Source organism: Biomphalaria glabrata, chromosome 6 (genome assembly GCF_947242115.1).
Source record: "Biomphalaria glabrata chromosome 6, xgBioGlab47.1, whole genome shotgun sequence".
NCBI lineage: Eukaryota > Metazoa > Mollusca > Gastropoda > Planorbidae > Biomphalaria > Biomphalaria glabrata.
In genome coordinates this window covers 47,485,405-47,503,342 of record NC_074716.1, presented here as the reverse complement: position 1 = coordinate 47,503,342, position 17,938 = coordinate 47,485,405, and the positions used below count along the sequence as shown (strand labels likewise).

General features: G+C 36.1%; 1 protein-coding gene across 2 annotated transcripts in view; it reads left to right on the top strand.

The window, feature by feature from the left end:
• The first annotated feature begins 15,661 nt into the window (after positions 1–15,661).
• LOC106077796 (uncharacterized) overlaps positions 15,662–17,938 on the top strand; it is a 174,625-nt gene continuing 172,348 nt past the window's right edge. For both annotated transcript variants that reach the window (XR_008778308.1, XM_056031546.1), the window contains exon 1: positions 15,662–16,087. The gene's annotated coding sequence lies outside the window, so the exon portion shown is untranslated. The remainder of the gene's footprint in view (positions 16,088–17,938) is intronic.

Sequence of the window (17,938 nt, the reverse complement as noted above, 5' to 3'; positions counted from 1 at the left end):
TGAATGGAATAGAAAGAACAAAGCTGTAATTGCACCTTTTCCTGATCCTACACACATACACATGTTTCAAGTTTGCTCAGAATGCACAGGGCAATATGATATGTATACATCCTGATGCAATAAACATTTTAAATTGAATGTTTTATATTGATCCAGCCAATTATATTTATTGTGTGTGTCTCCATCATTAATTGTTGTTTTAGTTAGATTGATGCTGAATTTAGGCAAGAAGCAATCATAATACACAGGCCATAAGAATGCTCTATAATTATTTCATATCATAATAAGTTTTCTTCAGCCATTTGCAAAACTAAACATATAGTTTTATTATGATTGGTTGGCTATTTTTAGATGTGACTCATTTTTAAAAAAATGAAATCAAGTTCTGAAAAAATAGTCCACCTGCCTGGCAGCCATTTTGGAAATGACAGAAAAGCGGACCACCGTTCTAATAGTGTTTTCGCACCACCTGTCCAATGAATTATAAACCCAATTATCATACAAACTAAAATCAAGGATAAACATTTTTGAGCTGTAAAATATAAGTTTTGTTTCGATAATGGATGCTATTTCTCTGGGGGTTTTTTTGTGTGTTCATAGTGCAAGTGTATAACTAGGACACAAATTTGAGCCTTATGCATTATGTGCAATTTTATTGATGTAAATATAGTTACATCTGTATGTGTATTTATCTAAGTATTTTTTTTTTACTGCATTATATATGTCTGACTATTCTGTCTGTAAATGTATATAATGCTCAGATTGTGAACAAGAGAGAAGCCTTAATTTGAATTGCCTTTTATATTTTCATTTTGATGCTAAATACTTTTCACTGGTGCTTTAGACTTTTTTCTTGGCTTCATTTTGATGTTTATTTGTTTTTCTTTTTCTTTTTTTTTTTATATTTATAGTAAAAGAAGAAGTAAATGACCTCTTTCAGACCTTGTGGTCTATAGGGCAGATGATGTAAAGTTTATCTGTTTCTATGGCGATGGTTAACAAGGGTGTCATGTAGCCACCACAGGGACCAACTGCCTTTACTTTCTCCAACTTAAGTCAGGTACCCATTAGAGTTGGGTGGTCTCAGAAATTCAAAATCCCAGTTTCCATCGAGATTTGAACCTGGGACCTCTCAGTTCGAAAGCAAAGTGCTAAAAAATATTTATTATCCAACCTAATAAATAGGGCAAAAAGTTAGGTTGACCTCAGGAAACAAAAATGATATTTGTCACTACCTTCACTTATCCCTTAGTCTGTTGGAACGTCCTTGTGCATATTTACCAATGTGGTTAGAAAAAGAGAAATATTTGACATCGAGGGCTAACATCCAAGTCTTTGATTTGTATCCGCTGTGAACATATTTGGCTTGGTTAGTGTCTTTGAGTTTTATCTACTTCTTGAAGGTGCTGTCAAACTCGTATCAGTATCAGCTAGATAATTTATTGACCATTAACAAGATAACTAGATGACCAGGAGTCTAGTGATTAACTAGTCAACTGACTGAAGCCTCAAAAGTGAGACTTTAAAAACATTGCCTTGTATCATTAGTTTTTATGTTGTTTTGTTTTTGTTTCTTTACCATTAATTTTTGTTTTCCAACTACACAGCTAAGGGGAGACAATTTTCTTTCAATTAAGTATTCAAAAAATTCTGTGTAAAAGTTAGCCTTGAAAAAAAAGTGAAGCAGTTTACACTTTAAAAGTGAATGATTTCCCTTTGTAGATAAATTGCTAACTTTCTCATGCTGCAAGATATCAGTGGGAAACCATTTGTTCAATGGTGTAGCACCCATGAAATAGAGGCCAATCATTTTAAGATAGTTCATGATTAATTTTAGGAAGTCTGAACAGCATTTAGAGACTCGATGGCACAGACTATTACAATCTCCTTTTCTAAATGTACAGATAAGGACAGATGATTAGATTTGTTTTGTAATCACTATCTGTAATTTGGAGTTGACCATATATTTAAATCTGGGCCCATGGGTATTGTGCTTCACCACTGCATTCATTTGACACTAGAACATTGTTCCAGACAGCCACCTGAGCTACATTTTATTTTGCAGGTTGAAAATGAAGTTTAGAATTTAACTTTTTTTTCTTTTTAATTGTCTGGTTTGCAAGTGCTCCTTAGTGAGAATCATAGATGTTCTTAATGTAGTCAGTCATTTGAAATGTCATGTTCAGTAACTATTAACAGATAATAATAAAGCATGTCTTCAAGTCTGAAGATTAATGAGCAATGCAGTATTTCCTGTGGCTACATATTTTACCAATCCAAGGTAACAAATACATAAAAACAAAGCAAAACAAGATGCTATAATAATTTTGTCAAATCCAGAGTTGACTTGTTAGTGTAATTGGTTGTATCAATGTTCTACTGTACAACATATAATATATTCATCTTTTATAACCTTTTTTTTTTTGAATATCTTCATATATTATCTAATTAATTTCTTTTTACAAATATGCATATATATTTCAATGTACTTATTATTTATTGATAGGAGAATGATATTATTTTGATCACCTTGGTAGATCACTACATTATGATATTAAAAGTGGCACTATGCCAAACAGCAGAGTTCCTTACCAGGGCACTACTGGAGACCTAGGTCTCCCTGCCTTGTCACCAATTGGAGTTCATCTCAGATATTAAAAGCAGTATATTACTTTGAAGCAATGCCAATTCACTGTTTTTTAAAAGATTGTAGTTGAGATATTGTAATTTGGAAAGATATTAATTGCCTTCCTTTTCTAAAAGTTCCCCCTTTTCAGACATTGCGATCTATAGGGCAGATGATGTTAAGGTCATCTGTTTCTTTTGCCAATAGTTAAAAAGCAAGGTGTCATGTGGCCAGCACAACGACCAACTGCTTTTACGTTCCACGACTAAAGTACCCATTACAGTTGGGTGGACTTGAGCACCCTAAAAATCCTGAAATTCAAAATCCAAGTCTTCACCGAGATTTGGACCCAGAACCCCAGGTTTGGAAGCATAGGGCTTAACCACTCAGCCACCGCACTCCCTGCCTTCATTTTGACATATTCTTAAATGTATGCACATTTGGCTAATGCATTTTTCAAAGTTTGAATTTTGAATATTATTTTTTCTTATATTTAAAATTTGCAATGTTTTATTTTTTTAAATATCTTTTTTTTTTAGTTCTGCATTTCATACTTTGTTTTTAAAGCTGTGTCCACATTTTGTTTTTGTTAAATTCCAATTTCAGATTGGAAATTAAAAAAAAAAATTTTGTGTGTGTAAAACATGGTAATAATATTTTTAATTTCTTTATTTTGTCATTGTTTCATTGATAACTCATATGATTATGTAGTTGTTTTTTTTGTTTTTTGTGTGTGTGCAATTAAGAACATTATTGCTGTTAATATAATTTTCATTATTTATTATGTATACAATAGACTAATACTTTGAGATGTTATTAATTTTTTTTTATGAAATAACAATGGTTTCCAAAGTTTACAGTGAAATAGCCATGAAATGAAAGCAGAGCATTTTTTACCATGGTTTAGAAAATTACTCCTTTATACTGTAGTTTGATTTTTTAAAATCTGGTTCACAAAAAAACAAGCATTAACTTTTATATGGTATAACAACTTTTCTACTATATCTCTGTTCTACTCATGGAAAACATTTTAACAAGGTTGGGGATGTTCATAACACCAGCACTCTCGGGAACGTACACTGCTTAAAATGGATCTTATTTTTTATTCTGGCTAGACTTCATTAAATCCATTTAGTCCTGTAACATGTTAAGAGATCTTGTCTGTTGAATGACTTGTGTCCAAGGACTGCTGTGACAGGTTGCATAACAAGATCCCTCCTCGCGGATATCAAGAGAGAGGCCTGTCCATTCTTTTATGGTGTTCAGACAGCTTTTTTTGGATAACCGTTTCTTCATGTTCCCGCCACTGTACCTTGAAGGATGGCTTTTGACAGTGAATCTAACAATATGACTGAACCAGCTTAGCGTTCAGATTTTCTTCTTATGGCATTCAGAAGTTGTATGGACATATTACCATTTTGGAGGTTGACTTGTAAATTGTAAACTCGTTTGTTTTGTTTTCTTGTTATCTGAGGCTATCTTGAGCCGCAGTAAAAAAATTTAGGGCTTCACTATGAATATCAACCAGATGGTAGCTTATTATTTGTTGCAGGTACTGATTGGTTGCTATAAAAACAGTAACATTCAACTTGACTAGTCTTTCCTTTTTCTTATCAAAAATTTTTATTTATCTCCCTTTACAATATATTATGCCTTTTTGTTATTTACAAAGCTTCTATCAACTCACTCTGTCTGTCTGTTCAAAAGTTTGTACTCGTTATTTCTACCACACCCATTCTCGGATCAAGTTGAAACTTTGCACAATTATTCATTGGCATAGACAATTAAAACAAAAAACAACCAATTAGTTAATTAATTACTGGTACTTAGTTATTTTGTTTGATACCAACAATGGAAACTAATTATTCACAGATATGGCTAAATTTGTTGGGTTTCAACCGCTTATATAATTGTTAATTCTATTTCTCCTATACCTCTAGTTTGGTATGAGCATTGGCAAGACGTTTGTGTACAATGAACAATTTTTATTAGAGCATTTGTTTTCTTCTAGTCAGCTTTGCAGCTTTAAAGAAATGAGGGTTTTTTTTGTAAGATGAATTCTTTGTATGTATTGTCTTCAATGTCCAGTAAGTTAATGGCATAATCATTTAAAAAATATATATATTTTAATGTACACTTATTATGGTCATGTATCAAACAGGTAAATAAAGTATGTTAACACTTTCTTAACATTGAAATAAGGCAAGTAAGAAAAAAAATGTCAAAAGCACATTGATATTATTTTATTTGAAGAAGTTTTTCAGTCATTCCTTTCAGAAATAAAAAAAAGGTTTCTGTTGTTGATGATGTCTCTTTGTTGCTGTAACAAAATTTGGTGATATTTCTCCATTCCAGTGGATGATGAGGAGCAGCTGAAATTTGTAATGTTCATTTTTTGGAATATCTCTTTTTTTTTTTTATTCAGAAATTATTAATTTTTTTTTTTGTTTTGTTTTTAAAAGTAGGGATTGCTGGACAATAATAAAAAGTAGATACTCATCATTGGGGCTTTTAGTTGTTTTTTTTTTGTTTTTTTTTTAAGATTTTGTTTGTTGCTTGATTGAATAAACTGAGCTTAATTTAAAGGTGATTAAATAATTTTGAAAAAAATTATCGGTCAAAAGAATGTTTTTATGTGTAGCTAATTGTCTAGGTTTTTTTTTTTTCAAAAAGATGTAGATAAAGTGTCATATTTCTAGGAAAATCATTCAAGTTTTTTTTTTTAATTCAAGATCATTTTTTCTTTCCATCTATGAGAAGAATGCATGCTAATAGTTTGATTTAAAATTAGAAAAACGTTTTAAAATATATTTTAAAAAAAAAAGACAATACCTCTATTATTAAACTTCAAATATAATTGTAAAAAATAATTTTTAAATGTTTGGGTCAGTTCCGATATCGAACTTGTAACACAGTTAGCTGCTAGAACTTATCGCGTTTTTTTAAATTCATCGAGTGAATAAGGTATATTTTATTTATTGGTATGTTCATTATATGGAAATCTTGATCTAACACTAGACTTACAGCTCTGATCTAGGACTCCTACGATCATGTCTAGATCAACTTTTACCATCTTTTACTTTTATACAATCTAAATTAGATTTACGTACAAATATAACCATGCTTATAAACTTCAATAAAATTGAAGCAAATATAAATGTACTTCTGTTATCACATAATTATGGTAATACGGCTGACTAGACCATGTTGGTTCATCTAGACCTAGATATAGTCTCCAGCCAAATTTACATTTATTTATTTTTTATTTCGAAAAATTATAACGAGCTAATAATTCTTTACTCAGCGATATTCATCAACTGTTAAATTTCTAGATTTCTGGATGCAGGTTTCTGCATGTTATATGAGGATCTGACATGATTAGAGGTATTGTTAAAAAAAAAGATTCAAATTCAAAGTGCCCATGTTTGTAAATTAGGGAATCATTGAATTGTACACTAAAACTAGACTGCAAATAAATGCACAATTTGTTTTCAAGCTCACAATTAGCTGACCAGATTTTTGCAACAGCATTTTTTATTTCACATTCGGAAAAAATTTGACATTTTTCTCAAAAGAGAGAATAAAAAGCAATTCATTACATACTATCAGGTGTTTAGAACTAGCATAAGGTGTCCATATCTACATTATTTCTTGTAAATGTGTGGTTGAAAGTGGGTTTAGACGGAATTTAGAATGTTGTGATAAGGTATGAGGCAATGTCACAATTTTGAAGAACATCTAGGTGTTCAATGGCCACCAAGGTCAAGGAGCCATCATTTTCATAGACTAAATAGACTAGATTTAATGAACATACATTGTGCAGATGTCTGGATTCCAGAGATATTGTAAACAGATTTGCAAAGAAAAGTTTCTTTTAGGAGATATTTGTGAAGAGACTGCAGGGGTCCAGATTGGGTACCTGGGGGAGCTCACTCTGTCTGTCTGGTAAAAAGTTTGTACACGTTATTTCTTTTAGTGACTTAACTGTATAAAATTTAGCTCTTGTGATACAAAGGGAGAGTAACCCTTGAAAGATTACCGGCACGACATGGCCTAAATTGTGCCGATGTGCCAAAAACCCAAACTACAAATGCCACACTCAATCTCGGATCAAGTTGAAATCTTGCACAATTATTTCTTGTACCTGACAAAACAAGAATCGATTTTTAAAAAGGAAATAACCAATTAGTTAATGGTAATTAATTATTTTGTTTGGTAACGAACAAGGGAAAGAAATTGTACTTTGAGTAGATATTTATTTCGCCTCTTAAAAGTTTGAAACTAACAATAGATAACTACATAATTTAATTTTCATAAGCACTTTGCTGGCACAATATTTAATGAATTGACCTGAAGCAGGGGTGGACTGGCTATATGGGCTAATGCCCGGTGGGCCGGTACCAAATGGGCCGGTCTGGTAGCGACCAAAGAAAAAAAAAATCAATGCTGACAACTTTAAAAAAAAGTGACAGCAACAAGACATGTTTTTTTGTTGTTTTTTTTTATTATTATTACAATTGATTTTGTTTGAAATTCAACAAGAATATAATTTTAAGAATTACACTATACACTGTACGTATTATCATTTGTAAAACGTTAGACCGTACTTTCTGCTATGCACGAGCGGCATGGCCTTCAACACTACTTTGATGTCTTCGAGATTATGTTTGGCCTGATCATTTTGCTGGTCGGCATGGGCCTTTGATGGCACTCGTATTTTTGTTTTGCTCCTTCCCTCACCCGTTTTTTGATGGTTCCATGAAAGTTAACGAAAAAGAGGGATGGGAGAGGATAAGTTAGAAAACATTGATATAATGCGGCAAAAGGGGAGACAATTAGCTATTTAACAAAACACATACACACAGCCGCGAAATTGCAAACCACCCAACTTATTCATAGCTCAATATGGGTATTAAGTTCTACTATCTGCGATTTGAAAAGAAAAAGTAAGTTTCTTGTTGTTTATTTGTAATAACATAGATCTAAAAATACTACACTTAAGGCTTACAAAAAAATATATTATTTAATTAAAACAGAAATCTAGATCGAAATCAATTTTATACCGTTATGATTAACGGCAAACTTATGCTTATTATGAAGTCATTGATGATGAAAATTATTACAATAATTACAATAATTTATATACTACTATGTAGATCTAGCTCTGTCACATCCGATATTTAATGAAAGGAGATTTAGAATCATTTATATTTTAAATAATATATTCATATACAAATCTCGTTTTGACAATGTACTAGGATGAAGCAAGAGCTTTTCACATTTAGAAGTACCTCTCAAACCGTTCTGCTTTCTCTTATCTTTTAAAGGAATATATATAGTTCGTCCATCGTAGTTCGATTATGACCACTTTGTCATCCAGGGGGCTGAGGGCTTTGCAATGGGGTTTTATGTCTCCTCGTGTGGCTGGTGAGACCTATGTGAGCCCGGAATGTTTGGCCGCACACTAGGCAGGTTATTCCAGCTGGAGCTAGTGTCATTGGCCTTGCTTTTCTTCTCTGGCGTTTTTTCTTCTGCCAGCTTTGTTCTCTTTTCCTCAGCAACCTGTGCGCCGGTTTTCACAGCGCGACGTCATGATGCTCTGTCATGTGCCTCTGTCTCCCAGTTGGATGGGACTATGCTGAAAGCCTTCAGAGAAGCTTTGAGGGTGTCCCTGAAGCGTTTTCTTTGACCACCTTAAGAGCGCTTTCCTTCGCTTAGTTGGACATACAAGTCGTTTAGGGATGCGGTGGTCTTCCATTCTGCATACGTGTCTGTATCTGGCATAGAGCAATGTAGAGGAGGATGACGGCTCGATAGACCCCTAGTTTTGTATTTGTGGTGATACCACTTTGAAGGAATGGGTTGTCAGGCAGGAAAACCAATGATTTAGCATATTTTAAGTCACAGATCAACATGCTTGACTAGATTGACACATGAAATGCGTAGGACCTAACTATTTATTTTTTTTGAAGAGACGTCTGTAATCTATAAGTAATACCAAAAAGGTTGAAACTCATTAAGGATGCTATTGTAGTGTTTATAGTTTTCAGACTACATACATGTAGATCTATAAATAGAATACATTATGTAAGCCTACGAAAGCATACATCCAGTTTTCGATGCGTTATCAAACTTTATATATTTTGAATAGAATTAGGCTTACACCAATGATAAATCACATGGGCGTAGCCGAGAGGGGAGGAATTCAAACCATCACTGGCCTCAGATCTCATTGTCAGAAAGGGAAACTTTACTTACTGCCCCAATGCAGCCAACTTAAGCAAACAAGAGTCACCAAATCTCATGAGCGTAGCCAAAAGTGGTTCCCCCCCCCCCCTTTTCCAATATAAAACTAAAGTATTTTACCATTTTCTACCAGTCGCTGGACTCCAGTGAATAGAAAATTTATTTTGATTTTTTTAGCGGAAGAGTAGCAGGCTAATTGCACTGTAGATACCTCAGAATATGCATTTTTTAAAGCTTAAAATAACGGAAATAATGCTCGGATCCGGGCTTCCCGGACCCCACTGGAGGAGCTTGCAGCGCTCCCCCAGACTTCCTAGCTGTAGCTGTCCCTTGGCGGTGTGTACTACCTTTCACTAATTATAGGAAGAGAGTATTCTAGAGTAGAAAAAACGTTTAAAAGAATGAAAGATAAGAATGTAATGAAGATTAATTACATATACACACACACTAATATATATATATATATTGCGGAGGGGGTTTACCCCCCCCCCCACCGAAAATATATGACATGCCATTTCAGGGCCGGTTTATATGGTAATGCCCGGGCCGATTTTGATACCCAGTCCGCCCCTGACCTGAAGGGCTTGAAACCTCGATTTCGACTTCAAGTCGTACAACTGATTTATTTTTATCTAAAAATGCATTTCAAAAGCTATCACTCACCCAGATACCTCCACCCCTGTGCCCCCCCCCCCCTTTTTTTTTTTGTTTTCTTACTGATGAAGACAAGTTTATCAAGTTTCTGATACATCTATTCAATGGATCAAGATGATCTTTCTCACTTTACTGTTATTAATTATTACCATCATTGTAGTAGCTGGGCTTATAATTAGGCCTAGTAGTAGATTAGTAGTAGTGGTAGTAGTATTGTTGAAATAAAAAGTAAAGTTCCCCTTTCAGACCTTACACTCTATATGGCAGATGATGTAAAGGTCATCTGTTTCTGTGGCCCACGGTGAACGAGGGTGTCATGTGGCCAGCACAACAACCAACCGCCTTTACTTTTACCCAACTAATGTCAGGTACCCATTAGACACTCTAAAGTACCCTAAAGATCACGAAAATTAAAAGTCCCAGTTTTCACCTGGATTCAGCCCTTAATTGTAGAAGCTGGTGAAATGCTTCCAGATTTTCCACATTTTATTGATGACGGCGGGGGCCAAGCTTAAAATGGTTATTTATCTCTTTTTGTGATCCTTCATTATGATCGACTCGATGGATCTATAATAGTCTTCTAATGTTTGGCCATTCAGCATCGAATGGCTGCCTGGTCGTGCGGTAATAAGCGCTGGACTGTCGTTCGTTGACTCGATCGTCTCGGGTTCATACCCTGCCCGCTGCCCCCCCCCCTTCCGTCTTGCTCCCCACACTTTATCTTGAAAGATGACTTTTGATAGTGAGTCGTATCTTGCAATATGACCAAAACCAGCTCAACTTTCGTCTCTTTACAGCATTTGCCAGCCAGAGTTTTGACTTGTAAAAGTAAAAACTAATTTTCTTATTTTCCTGATATCTCCAAGCACATAACCGACACAAAAACATAAAAACGACCTAAACAGGTAAATCTAACAAAAAATCTTTTTTTTTTCACGTCAATTGACCTTGAGATAGTTTCATAGTGAAACAGAAGCTTGGGCATTACTGAGTGATTCACATGAAAGAGAAGTCATGAATTGATCAAATATAAACGCCGGACCTTTGGCTTTGAGGAGACGCGCCACTGAGTTCTTGAACAGAGAAAGGGGAATTGCTCTTTAATACACAATCAACATATGACCTCGTCAACGGTCAGTCTGCTTGGTCACTACATCAAACGCATAAAGAAACCAATGACAGAGCGCGTTGTTTTTTTTTTTAAAGGAAACAAATAAGAGCCAATAGTTTAGCGTCTTACAAACTTTTGGGGTCAAATGAGAATCGAGAGTTTGGCGTCTTATAAGAGTCGCGAAATGAGCGCCATGGTCTTTGTGGTGTTTGGTCACGTGAGAGCACACTGTGATCATTCTTCTTTAACTGACTTCATCTAAAAAAAATTATTTATCAGAAGCGATGCTATGAGAAGTCAGCCATTTTATGTCGCCATTTTCCCGGAAGTCATAAACAAAAAAAATATAATGTCTGCAAATTAATTTGAAGCTCCTTCTTTTTAATGTAATGGATCGGGAATATGGGATTGTGTTGTATTTAGATTTTAAAAATTAGAGGTGGGGTTGTTGTTTTTTCGGTGAAAAGTGAATTCACTCAATCATTAACAAACATTTCATCTTTCATTTGTTTCCATACGTGATGTTCTGAAGTCCTGGCACAGCCGTTTTGGCTCAAGCTGGTTTGGAGTAGGCAGCTGTAATGATAATGAAAACAAAACCCTCTTTAATGTTTTAATAAGCAATAACAGTTCTCCCCCCCCCCCCCCTTTCCCAAATATAAGTTATAGAAAGGGTGTGACTATTTCTTGAATATCGGTAGCTATGTTATGATAGGTAAGGTTCCTACTAGAGTCCACGAAATTAACATGCTTTCTCCTTATAAATAAAACGCACCGGACGCCATTTATCATTTATTAATTTCGCATTGTGCTGATTATATTATAATATCATAATAATAATAATTTTATTTATAAAGCGCTGTTAACAAACAAAATGTAGGCTCAAGGCGCTGTAACAACATTACAAACATAAACACAATTGTTAGGATAACAGTTAATCTAAAAAAGTTTTAAACAAGTAGGTCTTAATGTTCTTCTTAAAAGTGGTATAGCATGTTGTCTGTCTGAGATCAATGGGGAGTGAGTTCCAAACCTTTGGTCCGTGAACTGAAAAAGCACGCAGACCGTAGCTTTTGAGGGAGAAACGTGGCACTACTAAAAGCGTTGAGTCCATTGAGCGCAGGGTTCTCTGGGGGACATATGGAGTAATCAGTTCGCTAAGGTACAAGGGCATCTCATTGTTATATATACACTGATGACAAAGTGTGGCGACCTAGTGATCGATTCTCGCTTTCATATAGATTATGTTGTATAAATTAAATAAACCATTTTTAGGTGAACAGAAAATTGCATAGATTTTTTATAAATAAAACGCACCGGATGTCATTTATTAGTTTTGTATTGCACTGATTATATTATAATATCATATAGATTATGTTGTATAAATTAAATAAACCATTTTTAGGTGAACAGAAAATTGCATCGATTTTTTTAAAATTATATTTTTACTTAGCTTTTGGACAATATTAAACCCCACCACATTCACACACACACACGCACACATTTTCATGTTAGTGACTTAAAAATAATTACAAACAAGGTTACACAAACTCAAAATCGGCCCCCGAAGTGGTCCACCCAAGCAGGCTTCAATATTTTCAGAAAGAATATCCGAATGAAATTATATCAAAGACAAATGAGAGATAAGAATGGAGAAAGAAGGTTAACAGATCATATGTAGTGCCCCAACGGTCCCGCAGATCAAAGGATAGGTGTAAGTGAATGTAAAGTTAGATGTGAACCTGGCCTAACTAGTTCCCTGTTGATATGGTGCGCAAAGGTGCACGCGTTCAATATAATAAAGTATCATTCTCCGCCATGACACTAATGGTTGTTGTTTGTTTATTGCTGACTGTGAACCTAGATCATAATTAACATGGTGGCAGCGGTATATTAATGATCAGAGGTAATCATTAATCAGTATATAAAGGTTAATTGTTTGCAATAATAAATAGACAACAATTCAAGGCTACGCCGTGCAATGGCAGCTAGAAATTTCCTTCCTGTACCCGAGCCGCTCGAGGTAGAAGGAAACATGGCCGCTAATTGGCAAAAGTTTCACCGGAGCTGGCGAAACTATGAGTTAGCCATTAAATTGTCGGAAGAATCAGAGGAGGTCAGAGTGGCCACCTTTCTAACAATTATAGGAACAAAAGCGATGGACATATATGATGGTCTTGAAATTGAGAAGGGAAAAGAAAGAAAGATGGAAGAAATAGTGAACAAATTTGAAAGTTTTTGCATTGGAAAAACGAATGAAACTTATGAGCGCTATGTGTTCAATACGCGTGAACAGCAAGAAGGCGAGGACATTGAAAAGTACATAACAAATCTGAGAAGACTAGCAAAAACGTGTAGTTTTGAACGCCTGGAAGATAGCTTGATTAGAGACAGAGTAGTTCTTGGTATTAGACATGAATGCCTCAAAATGAAATTGCTACAAGATAGTAGTCTCACATTGGAAAGGTGCAGAGATATTTGCAGAGCATACGAGACCGCCAACAAACAGTTGAGACAAATACAAGCCGACCCTCCAATCATTGAGAAAGTATCAACACCTTCAAGAACAAACATTCAGAAAGGTAAATGCAGGTATTGTGGAAGGATTCACGAATACATTAAAGAAAAGTGCCCTGCATGGGGTAAAATGTGCCTAGCATGCAAGGGGAGACATCATTTTGCTGTGATGTGCAAAAAGAAAATTCAGCAGGTGTCAGATGATATGTACGGACAGACATTTCGCACAAAACTAAAAGCGTCTTTTCCCCTTTCGGGGGCCGCTAAAAACAACTAAAACCCAAGATCTAATGGACAAAAAAAAAATTTTCACACAAAAAAGTTTGATTTTCAAGCATATATTCAAAACAAAAATATGGTATCTTTATTTTTGAAGATAATACAAATTAGAAAATATAATGAGTAAAAAACAGCGCCAAAAATGTCCGGTACCAAAACTGCTGCGCTAAAACGGCAGTGCCAAAACGGCTATTACTATCTGTGAAGAAAATGAGCCAATAAAAATCGTCTTGTTCTCCATATTTCTGAAGAAACTAATAGTAAATAAAATAAATGAGAAATGGACAAGCTCTCATCCGAATCACAAGAAAGATGATGCCTATTTTAAGCTATCCCGACAAGACAAACGTCTAATCTTTCGACTCAGAATCGGACACAACAGAATGAGACAACATTGGAACCAGTGAAATCTGTCCATGTGGAGTGTTACCAGAAAATGCTGACCATGTCATTCAAAACTGTTCTCTTTATCATGAGGCCCGTACAAGACATTGGCCCCAAAACACCCCAATAGAATGAAAACTATATGGAGAGCTCCCTGATTTGGAAACCACTGCGCAGTTCATCTCGTATATTGTTCTAGTCATCTGAATGCTCCAAAATAAAAATGAGAACGAGGAAGAAGAAGACATATTTCTATGTCTATGCTACATTTGTAGCTCTGACCGCATCAGATTGACTAAATCCAATCAGACATACACTTATTTTGTTGTTATTGATATCTTTTGGTAAAAATCACACATAAATCTATTCAGAATTATAACACCTCTGTCTAATCTTTGTTCAGATACAGCCTGGCTGTAAGTCTTGAGCATAATTAAACTAATCAGTGAATCACTCATTTGTATTTCCGGGAATTCCACAACTGTCAACTCCGCGCGACCTTGGTAGAGCTGTAAAGATATGACCACCTCTTCAAAAGAGAACGACCACATAAAAAATACGCGTCAACACATACACACAAAAAAAAAAACAAAAAAAAAACCCAGAGCTGTCATTACCCCCCCCCACACACACACACACACACAAACTTTCCCCCCACAATGACTTATAGATCACAGTGTTCTTTCTCTCGTTGTCTCTGCTTTGACCTCCTCCCCCCCCCCGCCATCCCAAAACATATTGGTGTGTAGGTTACCTATTATATTATAACAACCATTGTCCTATCCTACGAGTTGTCCTATCCTACATTGTCCTATCCTACGAGTTGTCCTATCCTACATTGTCCTATCCTACGAGTTGTCCTATCCTACATTGTCCTATCCTACGAGTTGTCCTATCCTACGTTGTCCTATCCTACGAATCGTCATATCCTACATTGTCCTATCATACGAATTGTCATATCGTACGTTGTCCTATCATACGAGTTATCATATCCTACGTTGTCCTATCCTACGAGTTGTCATATCCTACGAGTTGTCCTATCCTACGTTGTCCTATCCTACGAGTCGTCATATCCTACGTTGTCCTATCATACGAATTGTCATATCCTACGTTGTCACATCCTACGAATTATCTTATCCTATGTTGTCATATCCTACGAGTTATCATATCCTACATTGTCCTATCATACGAATTGTCCTATCCTACGAGTTATCATATCCTACGTTGGTAAAGTCGTCAGATTCTATAGGACAATTTTGAAGAGGCTTTAAATATTCCCCCCCCCCCCTTTCGCTTTTTTCCTTCAAGTATTTCGCCACTACTCCTACTCTCATTCTCTCCCCTTCCCTTTCCTAAACATTCACCCATCTTCATGCCGTAGTAATTCTCCCCCCCCCCCCCCTTTTGTGTTTTTTCAAGGACTCTTCCACGGTATACTATTTGACTATATTTACTAGCAAACACAGCCGCCTTCCCCTCCCCCCTTTTTTTACAATCTTCTCCGAGAAAGAGGGGGAACATAAGGGAAATGACTCTGACAAGCCAACGACGAATTTTGGAGCCCAATACTTCTGTCACAGTTTCATAATAATGAGGCACATTGAAAAGAAGAAAAAAAAAAAACTCCTCCTTTCTGGATGGAAGCACATTTTTAGTCACCGTAAATTCCCCCTCCTTCCCGAACACCTCGCTTTAAAAAAAAAAAAAGGTGCACCTTTAACAAAAAAGATATATAATAAAGGGACTTTATTCTTGACATGAACTCTGCAGTGCGCGATGGCCTCCCTTTTCTTGTTTTATGACTTCGTCCGCTCACATTGCTCTCTCTCTCTCCTTCTCTCTCTCTCTTTCTCTCTCTCTCTCTCTCTCTCTCTGTCAGTCCCCTCTATACTTTGATTGAACTATGATGTTTACTGTTGAGTTACTTGATACGGATGTTTGAAACTCGTGAAAGGCTATATCATTGGATGTATACACGAGGATTACACTTTGTGTTGGGTTCCGTGTTTATTTCTCTGGATTACTGCGTTGTGTTCATTTGTGTTTAATTCTCTGGAGTACTGTGTTGTATTGGATGTTTATGTTTATGTGGAGCACTGCGTTGTCCAGGGTTACATTTTGTGGACTAAACGAGTGTTGCCCTGGCGCACAAGTTACTCACATCTAGATCTAGCTTGTTGCACTATTCGCTGTCTAGATAGATCTAGAAGAGGATTTGAATATAGATCTACTAGGACTAGGACTCAAGCTCTTTCCTGTGCCACATTTTAGTAAGTGAATACTCTGGACAGGATTTTTGCTGACATCGCTACCCTCTTCAGTGCACAATATAAATAATATACTTAATATTACGTTATCATTATTATATTATTATCAGACCTTGCGATCTATAGGGCAGATTATGTCAAACTTATCTGTTTCTTTGGTCATCGATTAATGAGCAGGGTGTAGTGTGGCCAGCACAACGACCAACCGCCTCTTTTTTTTTTTTACAACTAAAGTCAGGTACCCATTAGAGTTGAGTGGACTCAGGGGCGTCCTGAAAATCCGGAAATTCACAAATTCCAATCCTCGCCGAGATTCGAACCCGGGATCCCAGGTTCAGAAGCCAATCGCCCTCATACTTAATACTATTAATAAATCTAAAAGAATGCCATGTTTTGTGAAGAAGGAAATAGAGTGTTCTTATATTCAATCTTATTCTTGCTCTCTCCTTACATTTAATATAAATATTTTGCTCAAAATCACCCTTGGTACGCCACTTTTCCTATTTACATGCGTAGATCCCCTAAAGAGTCAGGCCATGTGAAGGTAAATCCGGCCCTGGTTGTAGAATATTCGTGTTACACAAATAACAAACGAGTGTTTAAGAGGGAAGACATATTAGGAACTCCATTTATTACGTAAACACAAGCGGTGTTGCACTGACGCGCTAGTGTGCAAATGTACATTTAATACCAATATGCTACATAAACCTGTAATCTATATCAGTGTTTCCCAAACATTTTCCTGAACGAAACACTGAGTATTCATCGAAATACTTTCCTTATTTTTTAGAGACGTTCATTCACGTTCTGGTCTACTAGTTAATTATTCCAGTAGGCCTACTTCTTGAAAAACATATTCAGGCCTCGCGGAACACTGGGGTTGCGCGGAACACAGTTTGGGAAACACTGATCTATATATCTAGGTCTAGATTCTTAATCTAGACACTTTAATTCTAGTCGAGTCATTGGGAGAGCAAAGGGCGCGTGACTCTGACGGGGCCTCGGGGTAATTCGATATTAGGTCAAAGAGAGCCTCACGCAGTTTACAATAATTGCATTACGTCCTCTAAAATTCTATTCCTTGGGGCCCTCAAGTGCGATGGACCTCGACGAAATTATTTGCCCCCCTTCCCCGGTACTGTCTGCCCCCCTAATGTAAGGCAATAAAATTTTCCATATTTCTGGAGGTGGGAAGTCTTTCCGTAGTGAATATTAAAAAGCAGTGGCGTAACATGAGGGATGTGCGGGGGGTGAAACTGCACCGGAGCGTAAAGGGGCGCCAGAATGGGTGTGAAAACATTGCGTAAAATATCATCTCAGTGACTTTAGATTGTTACTTCTTTTTACTTTCACCTATCCATGAGTCTTGTTGGACCGTTGGGGCACCATGCAAGATTTGTTGACTGTCTTTCTTCATTCTTCTGTCTTTTGCCTTAGATAGAATCTATTTCAATGGCATTCTTTTATGCTGTCTTCCCATCGCTTTCTCTGTCTGCTCTTTCTTCGTTTTCCTTGTACTGTTCCCTGAAGGAAAGCCTTTGCGAGCCCCGAAGACCTTGTAATATGGCAATAGATTTTTAGCTTGCGTTTTTTTACGATAGTTAGCAGGTCATCTTGGGGTCCAATCGCTGTAGTAGCCCTGTCTCTAATCTCTTCGTTTGTGATGCGGTTGTTCCTTCTTTAACTTTATACTTCTAACTGGTGACTTTATGCAAATATGGACTATGTACACCAGGGTTTTCCAAATTTTTTCCTTTACAGAACAATTCGCAAATTCTAAGTATTTTGCAAACACTTTGCTTATATTTTTAGAGAGATTAATTCACGTGGCGGCCTGCTAGTTAATTATTCCTA